At 54.9% G+C, this 16,301-nt stretch overlaps 1 protein-coding gene across 6 annotated transcripts in view; it reads left to right on the forward strand.

The window, feature by feature from the left end:
* The first annotated feature begins 5,580 nt into the window (after positions 1-5,580).
* DAG1 (dystroglycan 1) overlaps positions 5,581-16,301 on the forward strand; it is a 52,737-nt gene continuing 42,016 nt past the window's right edge. Inside the window, exons 1-2 of one of the 6 annotated variants that reach the window (XM_036994278.2) lie at positions 5,716-5,853; positions 14,379-14,533. The gene's annotated coding sequence lies outside the window, so the exon portion shown is untranslated. Of the gene's footprint in view, positions 5,854-5,968; positions 5,989-13,653; positions 13,818-14,378; positions 14,534-16,301 lie in introns of those variants that run through there. The other 5 variants (XM_036994276.2, XM_036994279.2, XM_036994275.2 and 2 more) reach the window with 5 other exon arrangements.

The raw sequence follows: 16,301 nt of genomic DNA on the forward strand, positions 1-16,301 counted from the left end.
AGGGTGAGCACAAGGAGTTTTAGGCAGAGGAAGGGTGGCGGTCAGTGGGAAAGAGCAGCTGCTGGGCCCTGACTCTGGGGCCAGGACATCCCCTTCGGGAGCAGCTGTCCCTCAACCCCATGTCCCACCTCCGTAAAAAACCAGCTGCTCACATTCCCTCATGTGCCAGGGGGCCTGGAGATGGGATGATGTAGGCAGATATTAAATGTTTCTTTTCACCTTCTCTGGAAAAACTCTCGAGGCATCATGAATGGTTCTTTGCACAGCCCTCGGGATACTTAAGCACCACAGCAGAGCTGCAGTCGTGGGAGCAGCCATGCCCATACCCCAAGGCCCAGAACCCTGGCTGCACACTGGCCTCTTTCCTATCTGGAGAGCCTGTCCTGCGCCCAGCCCCCAGTCCTTCCCACTCCAGGCCTAACTGGTCCCCAGGGTCTCTTGTCTTGTTCGGCCTACTGAACCCATCTGAATGATGTAAACCCTCTGCTGCCCATTCGCAGGTGACAGAGCTAGGACCACGGTCCAGTCTGGGTAAGTGGCAGCTGCAGGGAGGGACTTTTGAGGGTCACTGGGTGAGCAGTCAGCAGGAGGTAGACGGGTGGGTCAGCTGCCTGAGGCCTCTCCTGCTGCCTGCTGGTGGCACCTGACCCATTCCCAGGACCTCCTGCACACCTGTGTGGGACAGTGGGGAAGGCCCGCCCTGGGCAGGACCCTCCCCTTCTTCCCCTCTCCCACTCGTCTTCTACCCGTTCCTGGCCTGTGCCCAGCCATGGGCTTCCTTGCCCGGGGAGCAGGTGCTCTGCCTCTCTGGCGGGCCCTTCACCTGCAGCGCACACCAGGGGCTGCAGAGCCAGGGAGCCGCAGGGACCTCAGCTCCCCTGCTCCCATCCCCCTGGGGCTGGAGGGAGGAGGTGCTGTCTCCACATTCCAGGGAAGGTGGGGGCAGGGAAGGAGACACTTTCTCTATAAATGCTAGCTCTGACTTGACTGCCCTGGCGACAGGTATCCCTCCCCCCAAGGACCCCCAGTTCTGCCTCACCCCCTCCCACCTCTTTCCCACCTAGGAGGGGGGTGCGGTGGGGGGAGACTCCAGGGCCAGGACCAAGCTGCTGCCTTGACCCCTCGCCCCACCACATTCCTTCCCGGAGGCCCCGGCCGCCGCCCCACCTCCTGCTTGCCCCTCTCTGCTCCCATGCCCCTTGCTCTGGGGATCCTGTTCTTCTGGCAGCCCCAGCCCAGCTGAGTGGGCCTCAAGCCCCTGCCCTCTCGCTCGCGGCCCAGCCTCCATGTTCACTGACCCTTCGCAGCTCAGGCCAGGCGACCTCGCGGGTCCCTCAGACCTGCCCGCTGACCCCACCTCACCGCGGCCGTTCCCTAGGTTTGCTCCCCGGCCTCCCAAAGGGCCAAGCTCCCTTTCACCTCCTGCAGGACTGCCTTCCCAGCCCCTGTGCCCCTCCCAGCCCTCACTCGTGAGGGTTGCATTTGCCTTCGCCTGCTTACTTACTGGCCATCTTGCCACACTAGGTTTGGCTCTGCAAGAGACTGTGTGCTCCATTTACCCCTTGCTGTGTCCCCAGCATAGAACAGACCCAGTCAGATTGCAGATGGCAGGAAGTGATCTGTCGCTCTCAATGACAGGCAGGCCAGAGCCCACACATGAGGTCATGTGGTGATGGGGCTGAAAAAAGAGGCTCAGAGAAGGCAAGCCACTTAGGTAAGGTCACACAGTGAACTCAGCTTGGGGCCCATGGGGGCTTGCTCATCAGGTCACCCACTGGGAGGCTTGGCTGAGGAGCTGACATTCATTCTTGATCCCGTTATTACTTCCCTTCCAGGTAGCTGCTGGAATCCCCCAGACCGCAGGCAAGGGCTCCCAGACGCCCTGTCTGTCTCTGTCACCACTCAGTCTAGAGCAAGGCCTATCTGTCCACTTGGGCCCAACACTTCCCAGCATTCCAAGGGCCCACCTGTCAGCTTGGTAAGCCAGGATCAGTGATTCCTGGGTAGCCTGTTAGTGTCTCTTGACGAGGGGCCACAGAGGGGAGCCCAGGCTGATGAGAGGGACAGACCCAGATCTCAGGCCAGCTTTGAGGGGAAGAGGTGTTTCTGCCCTGGTGGAGCCCGTGGCTGAGCTCTGAGGCACACATGGGGCTAGGACCAAGAGCAGAGAAGGGACTCTCAATTTGGCTGAACCAGATGTGTAGGGTGGCTTCCCCTGAGACTCTGGGATTAGGAGCTAGCTGGTTGGGGACTGAAGAGAATTAACAAATAGGCCCCTTAGCTTTGCTTGCTTCCACAGGCTGCCCTGCTAGACCAGACCTAAACTGGTGTTCAGTCCAGTGTTCAAGGCCACAAGCCCAGTGTTTTGGGAACAGCTGCCCAAAGTCTGCCTTTGGGGACTGTCTTATCCCAGAGCCAGCAGGGAGTGGAATGTGGCTAACGGAGGGGGGGTGCAGGGAACATGTGTGTCACCCAGTGGGAGATGTGGCTCTTATTCCTTCAACCGATGTTCACCCTTGCTGTGGGGTTCCTGTCCCCAAAAGACTGCATGTTTCCGGAGGGCCGGGGGGGGAATCTTGCCACCTGGTTGGCTGGAGGAAGGCTCTGTGCCAGACCTGTATAAAGGGGTCTGGTGGAAGTGCTAGAGTGGAGGGCCCTCAAGGAACGTTCTGGCTTCTGGAAGGGCTTGTGGTAGGCTCAAACACGCCCACTGGCAGTTTCTCCCGGATGAGTTTATCAGCCCTTTCTTTCTGTCAGAGCTGCCAGACAATCTGCCTTCTGTTAAATCCAGACAAAAGGGCCCCCTCCCTTGCCCTGACTTGGCTGGCCCTGCTTGCCAGCCTACTACTGCAGGCTGGCCTGCAGGCCTGTGTTTGGATCGGGCACCTCTACCCTCAGCCAGCATTGACCCCTGTCCCAGTTCGTAGGGCCTGGGGGGGATTAGCAGTAGAAGCCTCCCTCCCTCTGGAAGAGTCAGGCTGGGGACTGGCCCTTGGCCCTCAGTTCTTTGGGAGCATGCCAGAGTAGGTCCTTGAATCTTAGGACCAGAAGAAAGTTTGGTCCATATAGGTGTCTGCTGGATTTCATCTGAGCTAGAACCAGAGCCTCAGCTGAAATATATCAGCCCCAAGTCAACACTGGGACGTTTGCCTGGGGCCTGCACAGACAGGGCTTGGACCCTGAGGGGTGACTTCCAACTAGGAAGGGAGGCAGGCAGCATTGCCTGATTTCTTCCTTCTCAAACAGAAACTGAACCTCTACTGTGTGCAGGCTGCTTGGTGATACTTGCAACGTGAGGCCAGGCAGACTGGTCTCTGGCTTAAGGGCTCATACTCCAGTGGAGGAGACAAACCTTAACGAGGCCATCTCCTAGGAGCCTCTGGCAGGGGATCTAAGTGGAGACAGTACTGGAGGTGAAAGGCTAGGAGAGTTGAGGGCTGTCAGGCGTGAAGAACCCCATTCTCAGCCTCTGATGAGTCCTCCCAATCTCATTCCCCACAGCTGCTCCTGGGTGTTCCCCAGGCCTTGCTCTTGGCCATGCTTTCCAGTTGGAGAGAGCACCAAGCCTCGCTGAGGGTAGCCGAGGCCCTAGTGTGGTTCCAGGACAGCCCCCAAGGGTGCATCACTAGGGACCTTGTGCTGAACCCTCGAGTGGGCTATGAAGTACCCCAGGAAGGAAATGCTTGACTCAGGATGACAGTAACAAGGCCCTGTCTTTACAGCCCCTCCCCAACCTAGAGGTCCATGAAGACAGGTGCTCACCTCCCTCTTCACGCTGCTCCATGCTCCATGGGGGTTAACTGGGCTCCAGCGAGCACTGGTTAGGCCCAAAGAGACTGGCCCAACTCTGGCCAGCCAAGCCTCCTGCCTTCTAGAGTCTGAAGCAATGAGGCTCAGAGCTCAGGACTGTTCTGGTCTGTGGGGACAAAAACAGGTGGAATCTGCTAAGGCTGGAGGGCTGGAGGAGGAGGACAGCATCAGGGCCAGCCTGGGGCCACGGTACTTCCAACTGAGCCCTCAATCTGGAGAGGCAGGCACTAGAAAGGATTTTCCCATAATGGCTTCAGGCAAACTGTTTGTTCTCTCTCCTCCCAGGACTAGGAAGGGCCTATGCCATTTTTTTGCACCAGCAGAGAGACCCTGTCTTGGTCAGAGCTCTGGGCGCGCTGGGGCATGGGACACAGGGACCCTGGAGCTGCACTGAGGCCCTATTCCTCATCTAGCAAGACTAGAGCCAAAAGGAAGGGGAGTTGCTCTGGCATTCACGCGTGTCCAGGGAGGACTAAAGAGCAGCCAGCAGCTTTGGTGCAGATGGCAGGAGGGTGCTTCATGAGGCCCATGCTTGCTGTTGTCTTTTGTTTTGGAAAAACATATATAGCTATACAGCTAGCCACTGAAAAGCCCAGCAGAACCTAGGGCTGCAAAGCTGTGCCTGGTATATTTGGGGAAGGGGCTGAAGGAGTGAATGAGAATCTATTTTGTTTAGAAACTCAGTAACTTTCTGCATTCCGAGCCCTTTCAAAGCAACAGATTTTTAGAGCTGGACTTGAGAGGCCATTACTTCTTTAGTTTTAACACTTAAGGGATGATTTGGGGCCTTTCCCCTGATTTTTAGTTCCTTTTCTAGTCTGTTTGAATGAAGTTTGGAGCCTATGCATTAAGTATAAAAAAAATCACAAACAGGTGTGCATGTTTGGGAGCTGGGGCACACCTGTCTGATCTGCAATTTCTCCCAGACGCTCCCGAGGGGAAGAAAGAGGGGAGACTCGCAGCTATCTAGATTCAAGGAGGTACCACTGGCCAGTTCTCGGTTCGGAATGTGCTCCCAGACCAAAGTGTGGGCCTGGAATTCCAGCCTGGCCACTGGCCCAGGGGGACTGGGCACATCCTGGGCAGGGTTTGGGGGGCGACAGGGAGGACAGCACACCGTGCGCCCATCCCCAGACCCATCCAGTAACTGTCAGGTCCGGGTCCTCAGGGTAGGGCCCTGGGGAGAGCAGAGCGCCTGTAGGACCCCCGCCTCGAAGCGACAGGGACCTCGGCAGCAACCCCGCCCCTGCTCCCCACCCCCGGAAAGTATGCAGGCCGCAGGGAGCGAGTGGCCGGAGCCAGCGGGTCAGAGCTATTTCTGGCGCTAGGGCAGGCATTGGATTCCGGCGTCCCCGCAGGGACAGGGGCCGACGGTCAGGCCGGAGGCGCTTCCCGGACGCCCCCAGCTGTCGGGGGTTGTGCTCTTGGAGAGAGGCCGGCTTCCCGCCGTTCGGCTCTCGCCTCAGTTTCCCCATCCGTGTAAGGGCCGGGCAACAGGCCTGTCGAGGACGCTTCCTGATGGTGTTCACGGCTTAGCGATGCCTCCTGGTTTGCGTTCGCGGGCTTCAGGAGCGCCGACCGCTGCCCTGACCGGTCTCCGAGGCTGGGTGGCGCAACCTCCCCCCACCCAGCAGGCGCCGCGGGCGCGCCGGGGGCGGGCAGGGCCGGCAGCGGGGCGGGGCTTCCGGCGGGGCGGGGCAGGCCAATGAGCGGCCGGCGCGGGTGGGGGCGGGGCCTGGCGCGGGTGCGGCGCGCTGCGGGCGGCGGACGCAGGCAGAGAGCGCGGCGCGGGGCCTGCCGGTCGGCTGGGCGCGGAGCGGGCTGCCGGATTGGCTGCGGCTCTCGCGTGTCAGGAGGTTGCTAGGCTCCGGCCGCGCGCCCCGCCCTCGCGCTCGGCGCTCCTCGCCGCCGGGTACGTGCTCGCGCGGAGGCTGCGGCGCTCGCGCTTCTCGGGTCCTCGGGTCCTCGCGCTCGGGTGGGCTCGGCGGCGGCGACCGGCGGCGACTTGCGGCCTGGAGGAGCGCGCACCTGTCGCGGCGCTCGGTGAGTGCGCCGCCTTCCCCGCCGCCGAGCAGGGTAGTCCGGGCCCCGTCCCGCCCGGCCGAGCCGCCCTAGGAACACCTGCTGCTGCTCGCCGTGCGGCCCGGGGCGGGGACGCGGCCGCGGACGTCCTTGCGGGTGAGGCGGCGCGCGGCCCGGCGGAGTCGCCGCTCTCGGCCCCTCAGGCGGAGGCTCGGGGCTCCGTGGTGGGCAGGCCTCAGCCCGTCCGCGCTCCCGGCGCGGGGCCTGCGCGGCGCGGGCGTGTGCGGCCTGGGCGCCTTTCGGGCGTGCCGCTGGGCCGGGGCCGGAGGACGGGGCGCGGAGCCCGCGCGGGAGGCGGGGAAGGCGCGCAGCCGCGGGGTCCCCCCGACAAGCACACACGCGAGCTTCTCTGGAAGCCTGCCGCCTTTTCACCTTTTCCGTCGGTGTTGGGAAAACCAGGTTCACCCACGGATATTTGTGGGAAAGGTCTTCAGAGGGAAAGGCTCTCTCGGCTTAGACTCTCTCTGCCGTAACTTACAATTTAATTTCATTCAAACTCAGTGACTAAAGTGCATATTTTAAATCCTGTGACTTGAGAAGCTCTTAGTCAACTGACTGACTTCAGACTTAGTTTTTAATAGTCGCCATAAAGTTCTGCTTTGGGAGCTGGAGCCTCGGGCAGCACATTTATGGCCTAAGTTCTAACTTAAGAACCTGGCTTGCTGTTTCCCTAAATAAGCATGGAACCCAGACTCTGTGCAGGGAGGGTGGTGTTTGTAGGACAAAGGTCCAGATAAAGAGTTGTACGTGCTACCTGGTGTTTGCAGTCTACCGTAGATGCGGTATTTTAACTTTTATCAGGTTGCTCTAAGCTTAGTGTGGAGAAATGATAATTCAAGAATGTTCCTGGTTTTCAACCGTGGGGGCATAAAAATCTAGTTTGAATACAGAGGAGTAGAACTGAACTGTTTGCCTTGGAGCCAAGGAATAACAGGGAGGCTGAGGAGCCCTTTCTTGGGGGAAGCAGGAGGGAGCTGGATTGCATAGTGTGAACCTGTTGGAAGCCTGTGGGATACCGTACGAAAGCAGGAGTAAGCTGTGCTGTGTAGGCAGCAAACACCTGTCTGGAACACAAGAGCTGGTGTCGATAACACACTTCTTGAAAGAGGCAGAGGGCTAGTCTTCACTGTCTTGAAAATTGATTTTGCAAATTGCATCGATTCACTTAACAAATATTTGGCTTCATTTGTTTTCCAAATTCTGTGGTAGGTCCTGGAGACCCATAAAAAAGGCTGGTTTTGCACTTAAAGAACTCAGTTTAGGGGGCTGGGGGGTGTCAGGGAACCTTATGATTAATGGTGCCTGCTCACTGAGTGTGCTCGCGTGGTGCTTTGGGAGCCTGAGGAGAGGGGATTCCTGAGCTGAGACTTGCAGGCCCACCAGGAATTAGCTGAGGGACGGCAAGTTTTGAGCAGGGGAACCACATGTACATTAGTGCCTAAAATAGCACCTGTGAGTCCTCCAGCTTGACAGGTGTGAGCCCCAGGCTTTTTCACACTCAGTACTGAACACTTCATACTCAGGGTGCAGGAACCTGGGAAGGCTTTTAATCAGTGGAGTGGCATGGTCCACACCTGTTTTTAGAAGGACGTTGCTGGTGGCCACACAGGTTGTGGCAGGGAGGGAGGTGGTCAGGACCTCTGGCTCTGAGGTCAACCTACAAAGGAGAGATGAGGGGGGAGGAGCCAACTGAGAACAGGCTGAAGAGGTTGAGCGGAGGGCATGCCAAGCTATGCCCGGGAGGAGCCTGTGTTCAGGAATGTGTGGGTCAGAAGATGGAGCATGCCAAGGATTTTAGCCACTTTTTCTACAGCTTTGCTGGTGTGTGTTGAAGACTGAGAGTGGTGAGGTTTGGAGGGACCCTGGGGCCACTTAGACTGGGGTTGTTTAGGAAGGGAGGGGCATCGCGTTTGTTAGAAACCTCTCTCCCTTGAATTGGGGGCACTACCCTTCCTGTTGGGCACGCCTGGTGTTTTGCCCTCTAGGGTGGATGAGTGCTCATCCTTGTTGAGGCAGATGAGACCATCTTCAGTTCTTTCCCTAACAGCCCCCCTGCTCTAGGTCAGCGACGAGACAGACCCACATCAGCCACAGTTGAGGGCCTTCTGTGTTTCTGTTCCACGTGCACCTTTGTGATGCTTAGGAGAGGCCTATACTGGCTGAGGAAACTGAGTCATAGGTGAAGGAATGTTCCTAAAGTCACACCACTGTTACCATGTGGCAGTCAGGATTTGAATCCAAGTTGAATATTGGCTGTACACTTCTGTGTGTGGGTTGCACCAGACTGGCAGTGGTGACCTCGATTGGGTGCTTCCCTGGCGAAGACCAAGCTCAGATGTCTGGTGGTAGGCAGGACATCAGGACAGTATGGGAGAGGTCATCAGGGACTCCCCACAGAACTCCAGGAACATGCTTTGAGGGACCAATCTCAGAAACCAGGGCTTGCCGGAGCCTTCCTGGGGCCTGTGCTGGTCACTCTGGGCATCTCGTTGAAGTGAGCCAAGGAGCTGGGTCCTTGGCTGGGAGGCCTGCATCCGAGCTGGACCTTCAAGAGGGTTGGTGGTTTGACTGGTAAAGGAATGGTGGCAGGAAGGTCACAGCTCTGTGGAAGAAGAAGAGATCAGAGGTGAAGGGTGGGAGGGAGAAGACTGGGCACCTTTTATGTATGTTCTAGAAAGTTGGGTTGGAGTCCTCATGCCACATGAAGGAGTTTGGACTTACGAAGGAACAGGGAACCTTGAAGGTCTTAGAGCACAGCTGTGGGGTGGGATCAGCTCTTGGATTTCAGAAGTGAGCCCCCATGTGAGTTGAGTCTGGGCTGGGCCGGAGGCAAGTTGGTCTGGTGGGGACACACTGGACCTGACTGAGGACAGTGGTCAGTAGGGGAGGAGGGAGCGAGAGAAGGCTCAAGATGAGTCAGTTGAGCAGGCGTTAGGGACCTGAATGGTGCGAGTGCCATCAGAGGTCTACTATTGAGTGGGAGGGCACAGGGGACAGTGACATACAACAGTGTAAGGCAGCATTAGCCAAGTGCTCCTGAGGACGTAGAATAAAGGGGCCCCCAGATTGCAACTGTTGGTGGCTGGGGGGAGGCTGGAGTCTTTTTTTTCCTCCCCCAAGGCAAAATAATTTTTTTATTTTTGATGTTTTTTTATTGAAGTATAGGTGCTATCAGTATTATATTGGTTTCAAGTACTACAACAGAGTGATTCAACAGTTAGAAATGTCATTAAATCCTCACCTCCGCTAGTGTCAACATCTTTCTGTATCTGTCAACATAGAAAGATGTTATGGAACTAGTGACTATATTCTCTGTGCTGTACTTTCATCCCCCGAGGCTGGAATCCTTGTAGCAGGTGGGCAGGGGGGGGGGCTTTTGGGGGAGCAGCAGGGGTGGGGAGGGAACGACCAGGCCATGTCTGAGGACCAGGGTGTGGATGGGCTGTAGCCAAAGGAAGTGTCTTCTGGGGAAAAGGGCAAGAGGTTGACCTGACACCTGAGCGGGGCTGGTCGGGAGGCCCTGGGAGTTCTGAGTGGTGCCTCTTCTCCTGGCTGGAAGGTGTGAGAAATTGAGACCAGTTGTGAGTCTGTCGCAAGGGTGCAGCTGAAGGAGATAGGCCAGGGTGGCAGATAGCATGGTGAAGAAACGGTGAACTTGCAAAGGTAAAAGGATGATTCAGTGACCCACTTGTGTGTTTTGAAATGTCTGCAGGTTGAGAGAATCAGAAGCATGGCAGGGTGTGATGTGGCTTTAGCCTAAGGATGGCCTGTGCCGGTGTGAAGTTGGGGCCTCTGTTGCTGTGCTTTTTGAGTTGGGTTTGTTTTGGTCATAGCCTCGTGATAAGAGATGCACAGTTAGCCTCTCAGAACTGCAGTGGTGACAGACCCATTTTGTGGATGTGCAAGAGTAAGGGTGAGGCCTTGTGAGTCTCTAGCTGGTGTAGGAGGTCAGCAGTGAGAAATTGGGTTCAGTGTTGAGGTTCCTGGGTGTGTTGTTTAGTCTTGAGCCACTGCAGAGGGTGACTGCTTCTGGAGTGTCTAAAAAGTAAGAGTGCTGGTGTGAATGTGGAAGGGGACCCGGATGGAGACTGCTGTGTGTGGATGCCCGGGAACTGAAGTGCTGTGTGTTGGGGGAGGACTTCCCTTGCTGTTCCTGGAGAACGTTTTTCTCTGTGCGTGTGGAAGAGCATTCCCACGCCCTCGTTGGTGTTACGGTAGTCTGCCTGCCTTGCCACTCCAGGCCCAGAGTGTGCTGAGGGCAGTTTTGGAGGTGCGGTGATGAATCTGGCTGTCTCCCAGGAGGTCTTCGTGTGCATGCTTTGGGCATGGATTTAAAGTGGCCTTCAGGCGAGGCCCGTAACCTGCTTTGCCCTTTGACCATCCCTCTTTCCTCTGACCATCAGCCAATAATACTCCTCAGATAGCAATTCTATAAATAGGATTTTAGAGTACTTTACAAAAGTACACCAGCCAGAGGGCTTAATTTAGCTCTAATGAATAGGGTTTCCTATATTCCTATCTTTAGGTTTGAGAACTGTGCGTTTTCTTAGCCTTGCTCAGGTTCAGGGCGGAATGATGGTTGGGAAGCAGTGGTCCAGTATGAACTGGGGGTGCCTGAGGTGGTGAGGCTGTCCTGTGTTCTCCTTTGGAGTGAAGTATCCCTGAGTGAAACTGTAGCAGTATGTTACCTTAATTCCTATTTTAAAGGCAGGATTCTAGTGGGAGCAAGCTGAATACAAAAAAACCACTTTTATGGCTCAATGTCTTTATCCTCCATGTCATGGGCTGCATTTAATAGTGCTGAGGTTTTGCTCCTCAGTTCTACCATCTTGTGGTGTTTAAGAAATAACCGCTGTTGATATTTTATGTTGGAAATAATTTTGTGTCTTTGAAACTGTTTATAATTTTTGTTGCTGGATTCACTCTACAGAAAACATTTTGTTTTCTTTGTCACCTTTTGAGAGAGAAGGGTGACTGCTGGGTGGTGTGGACAGGAGACTGAGGGGCATCCCTGTCTCCTGTGGGGTTGGGCCTGTGGCGAGACTCTGCTTCTGTGGTGGGCTTTCACCGGTATTGGTTCCTCGTTTTGCTGCAGGGCTTGCGCTCCCCGGGAAGACAAGGCTTTTAAAGTGGCCTAGCACTAGGAGGTGAGCTGAGGAACTCGAGGAGAGGATTTCTGCACATCATGTACTTGGCAAAGCAGGGAATTCTAAAACACTACAGGGGAAGCCGTAGCAAATGACATGTATGTTTAAAAACAAGAAATTTTGGAGGTAAAGGTAGACAGGAAAGGGAGAATCCCTTGGCCCTCCAATTCTGTTCATTCTTTAAATAAGAAATGACAATGCAGGTACAAACTCACAAGGGTCAAAAGTATTATACCAGGGAAAAAGGCTTTCTTCCACTATCCCCTCTGTCCTTAGTTCTCCTCCCCAGGGGTAGCCGTCACCCATCATTGGCCCCGATACTTGGGTGTCCTGCAGAGGTGGCCCTTGGGCAGCACTTCTACTGAGTTTAGGTTAGAGTGTGGGTTTAATTTTTGTCCTGTTTTCCCCCTTGCATTATAGCATGATTGTTGTCCCATAAATATGGCATTCTAGTGGTTAATCTGTCCCCATCTTTGATGGTGGTTTCTTTCTTTGGTTATCATAAGTAGTGTTGCAGTTAACACCTTTGTGCATAAAGTTTTTTTGGAATCTTTTTATTACCATAATACTGAACATAAAGCTTTTGAAGAAAGTGAGGTGTGGCTTACATTTTCCAGGAGCACATCTGTAATGTCCAGTAGGCCCTGGGTCTCCTCTGCTTTGTATTGATTGTTATTTTTAAGCATCCTGCATGTTTTCCCTAATTCCTTTTCTGTGACTTGCACGGGTGTGCAGTTTTTATAGCCACACAGAGGCCCAGACCCACGGTTGCCTGCCCCTGGGGCACTATGCAGTCACTGATTCATCCTTGCTGGGGCATTCACGGTCCTTGGATACTGTACGTAGAGGGGAGCATGCCAGTTGAGGGGTGCTCCAGGAGGGGGGAAGCTTTGAAAAGATGGGTGAAGCAGAGAAGCAGGGGCCAGTGCCCGCCTGGCCCTCCGCTTCAGCGCTGGCTCTTGTGCATGGGTTATAGGAATCTATACACACACTGATAGTCAGCACGTGGACATGGGTGAGTGGAACCAGAAAGTGCTTGTTTTTGCATGTGTTCTGGTCGTCAGGGTGTCACCTCTCATGGTGCTGAGAGCATTTCCCCCAAGCATTCCTGAGGTTGGTTGGGGGGTACTGAAGTGATTCCCACAGCTGCCTATGGCAGGAGTGAGTAGTTCTGCCTCGGCTGTCATAAATGCTGCTCTGAATTGGCTCGGTTGTTTTACAGGACTGGGTTGATTCTCTAGTCAGTTTTTGCCAAGAAAAATGATATAGTCAATGAGAGCATTTCCTTTTTACTTGGCTATTTGTTGGAACCCAGGCACCATCGTTTCTGGTCTGTTAACTTTACTGTGGGGTGCCTTGATACACACACACCTGTCCTCCCTGTGAAAGCCTGGGTACCCCTGCTGGGCTGCTGGCTTGGCTTTGCACTGGGTCTGCCCTGGCCTCAGGGAGCCTTGCCTACTGGATTTTTTAATTAATGATGGAGACTGTGAGCAACCCTTGAGCGGGGGTGGACTCTGGGTCTTGTGGAAAACGAGGGCATAGCGAGAGTTCTTCTGCTCGACCTGTTCTGTTAAGCATGCCTGAGGAAGTGCCTTGTAGGTTTAGACTGACCAGTGTTGGGAAGGTTGCATTGCCTGCGTAGAGAAGTTTGGAAGGAGATGAGAAGAGAAGTTCTTTGTTAAATATCTAACAGTAGATGTCATTAAAGTGTTGCAGACAGCAGTGGACTGTCGTCTGCCCTCCTCTCTGGATGGCTGCTTCTGACCGTTGCTCTGCTTACCTGGAAAAGAGCACAGGATATCACCAGCAGGGCCAGCAGTGCAGACTGGAAGCATGGTAAAAGCCCGTCTGCTGGTGGGGCTTTTGCTGGTTAAAAAAGTAGTTCCCAGAGCAGCTGGTGTGCCAGGAAGAGACTCCTGAGCAGGGGAGGTAGATGATGGGTCTGTCCCGAACCCCTGCCCCGCCCCCTGGAGCTGACGGAGCTTGTAGGCCCCGGCCCCTCAAAGCCTGGAGTGTTTTCCTGACTGGTTGGGCACTGCTGACAGAGAGGGGACCCGTGTGGGGGCCATCTGACCCACTTGATTTCTCTCCCTTCTGGTGTTTAGGAGGGGTCCCTTTTTGACTTTGCAGCCCACAGGAAAACGGCTGTTCATGCTTTCTTGTGCAGGCCTCCAGTGCCCCAGGCGGCTTGTGCCCTTTTCCTCGTGTGAGGGGGTGAGGAATGTCCTGGTCTCCCCCTCGCCTCCTGCTACGAGCTTCCGGGGATAAAGGGGCCCATTGTGGTCGTGCTGCAATGTCAGGCCTGCACAGCCAGCGCCCCGTCTGCTGTGGTTCCTGGGTGCCGAGGGGCTGTCCTCGTGGGCTGCCCTGCTCTTCCGGAGTGTGGTCAGGGGGCTGCTCATGCCTGTGTGCCCCGGGTCTGCCCCTGCTTGTCGTGTTGCGATGATCGTGCTCGTAGACCCCTGGGCAGGCCGGAGCTCACTCTTGCAGCAGGTTGGAGACCATATTTGGGCAGGCGGGCCTGAGCTCCCAAGGGTGGCTGGGCGCCTGGCTGCCTGGTCCTGGGAGGCTGTCCCCCCCGCCCCCCAGGCCTTTCTTATTTTCCACAGCTGCTGGGAAGCACAGGATTCATCCGCTTGTGAGTGAGAGTGGACTTTTAAGTTCTTGTGTTTTAGATTTATTTTGGCCTTCAGTTATATCTCAATAAATATATTTTAGCCTCAATCAACTGTAGAACTTACTGAAGACTTGAAATGTCAGAATATGACTCTCCAGGTAAGAGAAGCCAGAGAGACTCAGCTTTTTTAGGAACAGTTTGTTCTGGGTGTGTGTGAGAGCAAACTGCCTTTTCTGTCCGGTCATTCTCCTGAGCCCAGGCCGGTGGGCCCCTGTGGAGGTGATTGGGGTTTGGGAAGTGGACAGAGGCTGTGGCTGTGGCTCTCCGGAGGTGAGGGCTTCCGCATGCAGCAGGTTCTGGGAGATGGGACTGCGAGCTGGTGGTGGGCAGGTGGATGTAGTGGTCAGTCCCCTGGACTTGGTGGAGGGCTTGTCCACATGAAGCCTGCAGGGTTGCATGGATGGCTGCTGAGAAATCTGTTCCTATAAAAGCCAGATAGGTGGTCTTTGGGCCTTTGATCTCCCGAGTACAGCAGCTCCCCTTTGGCTGTGGTGGCTACCGTGCACTGCTTGTCTCCTGTGCGATGTCCTGGGAGGGGAGCAGCCGCCGCTGCCCTGCATGTTGCCCTCCTCCTACCTTTTTCTTTAAATTACAGGGGAAAAAATCGCTCATTTTATCCTTGGGCTGAGCAGAGTGATGTGTTTCCTTCTTTGTTTTAGGACTGGGCATGGTGCTTTTGTCTAATCCGGACTAAGGCACTCTGGCTCTGTGGACGTCCCCAGCACTGTACATGAGGGCACTCTGTTTTCTAAGGAGAGCTCTGCAGATGGCGTCCAGTCATACCACGGTGTTTGGGGTCGTGACTTCCCAAGAGGTGAGGTCTGCCCATTGAGGGCCCTTGCTTTTTGCTAAGATAGGTAGTATTTTTACCACAAGTGTGATGAGATTGGACAGTGAAAACACTGAGTGCCCTCAGCAGCAGAAACTTGGTCCTGAGGAAGGGACCTACTGGTGGTACACGTCCCCTGGGGCCTCCCACCCTAACGTGGCTGTGAGTCAGGCTCTTGGCTTCTCTGCCTGAGTGAAACTGCACAGAATATGTTCCCATAGGCTGCTGAGGAGGAAATAAAGGCTTGCTGCTGGTGGGCCCTGTGCCGCTTCACACTGCTGCTTGTGAAGAGCCTGGCTGTCCCTTTTTCTCTCCGGTGTGAACTAAGAGCTTGGTAGTTAATAAAAGCCAAGCGTATTTCTTAGGTTGGGTGACAGGCCCAGGGCTGTTTTTTGTTATGTTTTGTAATTATGTAGGTAATAGATTGTTTTATACATACCAGGTATCTTGTACAAACAAACAAACTTTGGCACGAGCCCCTTGGCACCTCCCATAAAGCAAGTCCAGCTCAATGTCGCTCCTGTGTGGGACTCTGAGCGCAGTGGGGTCTTGTTGGGGCCAGGGGTCATCAGGATGAGCGCTCTACCCACCTGGAAGGCATCACAATGTATGATTCTGGGGGTGGGGGTGCCTCTGGGCTCCAGGGAGAAGACTCTAGGTAACTTACAGGCAGTGAGACCGAGTGGTCTCCCCTTCTGTGTTGGAGGCAGATGAGAGTGGAGCTGCTGGCTGTTATCAGATAAGAAAATGACTTATACCACCAGAGCTGAGCCAGAAGATAAAGGAATGCTCACTAAATCCTAGACAGGCTGGGGGGGAAGCAGAGCCCTGGGTCTGTCGCGTGGACACAACGCACAGTCCTGGAAGCCGTGGCACAACGCACAGTCCTGAAGACACCCCAATGTGGAAGCAAGCCCATTTCTATTGCAGGCACCCTAGAATCCTTGCCATTGTGGGGGGACTATTGACCTTGGCAGTTGTAGTTCAGATGTGGATTGGGTGGAGACAGCAGGGTCCTCAGTGATGTCTGGGTATGGAGGCTGTCTGGAGCACAGAAATGCTTCGCCTGTGAGAGATTTTAGGTGACTAGATTAGATTAGGTCTATTTTGTGTGTGTGTGTATGTATGAGTGTATATTTAGAGTGTTTAGTCTGGTCCTTCTCTAAGTGCTTTGCAGGCATTGGCTCACCTAATGAATTTATGTTTATAACTGGAGATAGTTAAAGGAAAGAGGACTTTGATCTAGGAAGTGTTTAGTACAAGTACTGACTATTAAGCAGCCTTGCAAGGCAGGCTAGCCTGTGGAGTATGGAGGGGACAGCCAGCTGGCACCCAGTGGGTGTCAGTTACTCATTGCATCCAACAGGTGGTTTTGAGTCACTGTGGTGTTGTGGGCACTGAGTGAGGCACCAGGCATGGATCTGGCGATCCTGCCCCACCAGACAAATGAGGGAGGAGAAGTGAAGATTATTTCCCTCAGTTGATATTTTTTAGAAGGAAGTGTGGTTTGGTGAAGCTGGCCAGTGACCGTGGGCAGGCAGTGCATCTCTGATTCATGCTGAGGGAACGTGGGGGGCTAGGCCCGTCTCAGAGGGCTATGGGGGATCAGGAACAGGTGTTGGAGAGCCCGGCTATCAGTTCTAGGTTATTTTCAAAGCCAGGCTGACTCTGGGCACACAGTGTACCTGGGACCTTTTGAGCCATTTCCTGGCCCTGATGTTGTGCCCTCCAGGTGTTCAGGGACTGGTGGGAG

This window comes from Manis javanica, chromosome 3 (genome assembly GCF_040802235.1).
Source record: "Manis javanica isolate MJ-LG chromosome 3, MJ_LKY, whole genome shotgun sequence".
NCBI lineage: Eukaryota > Metazoa > Chordata > Mammalia > Pholidota > Manidae > Manis > Manis javanica.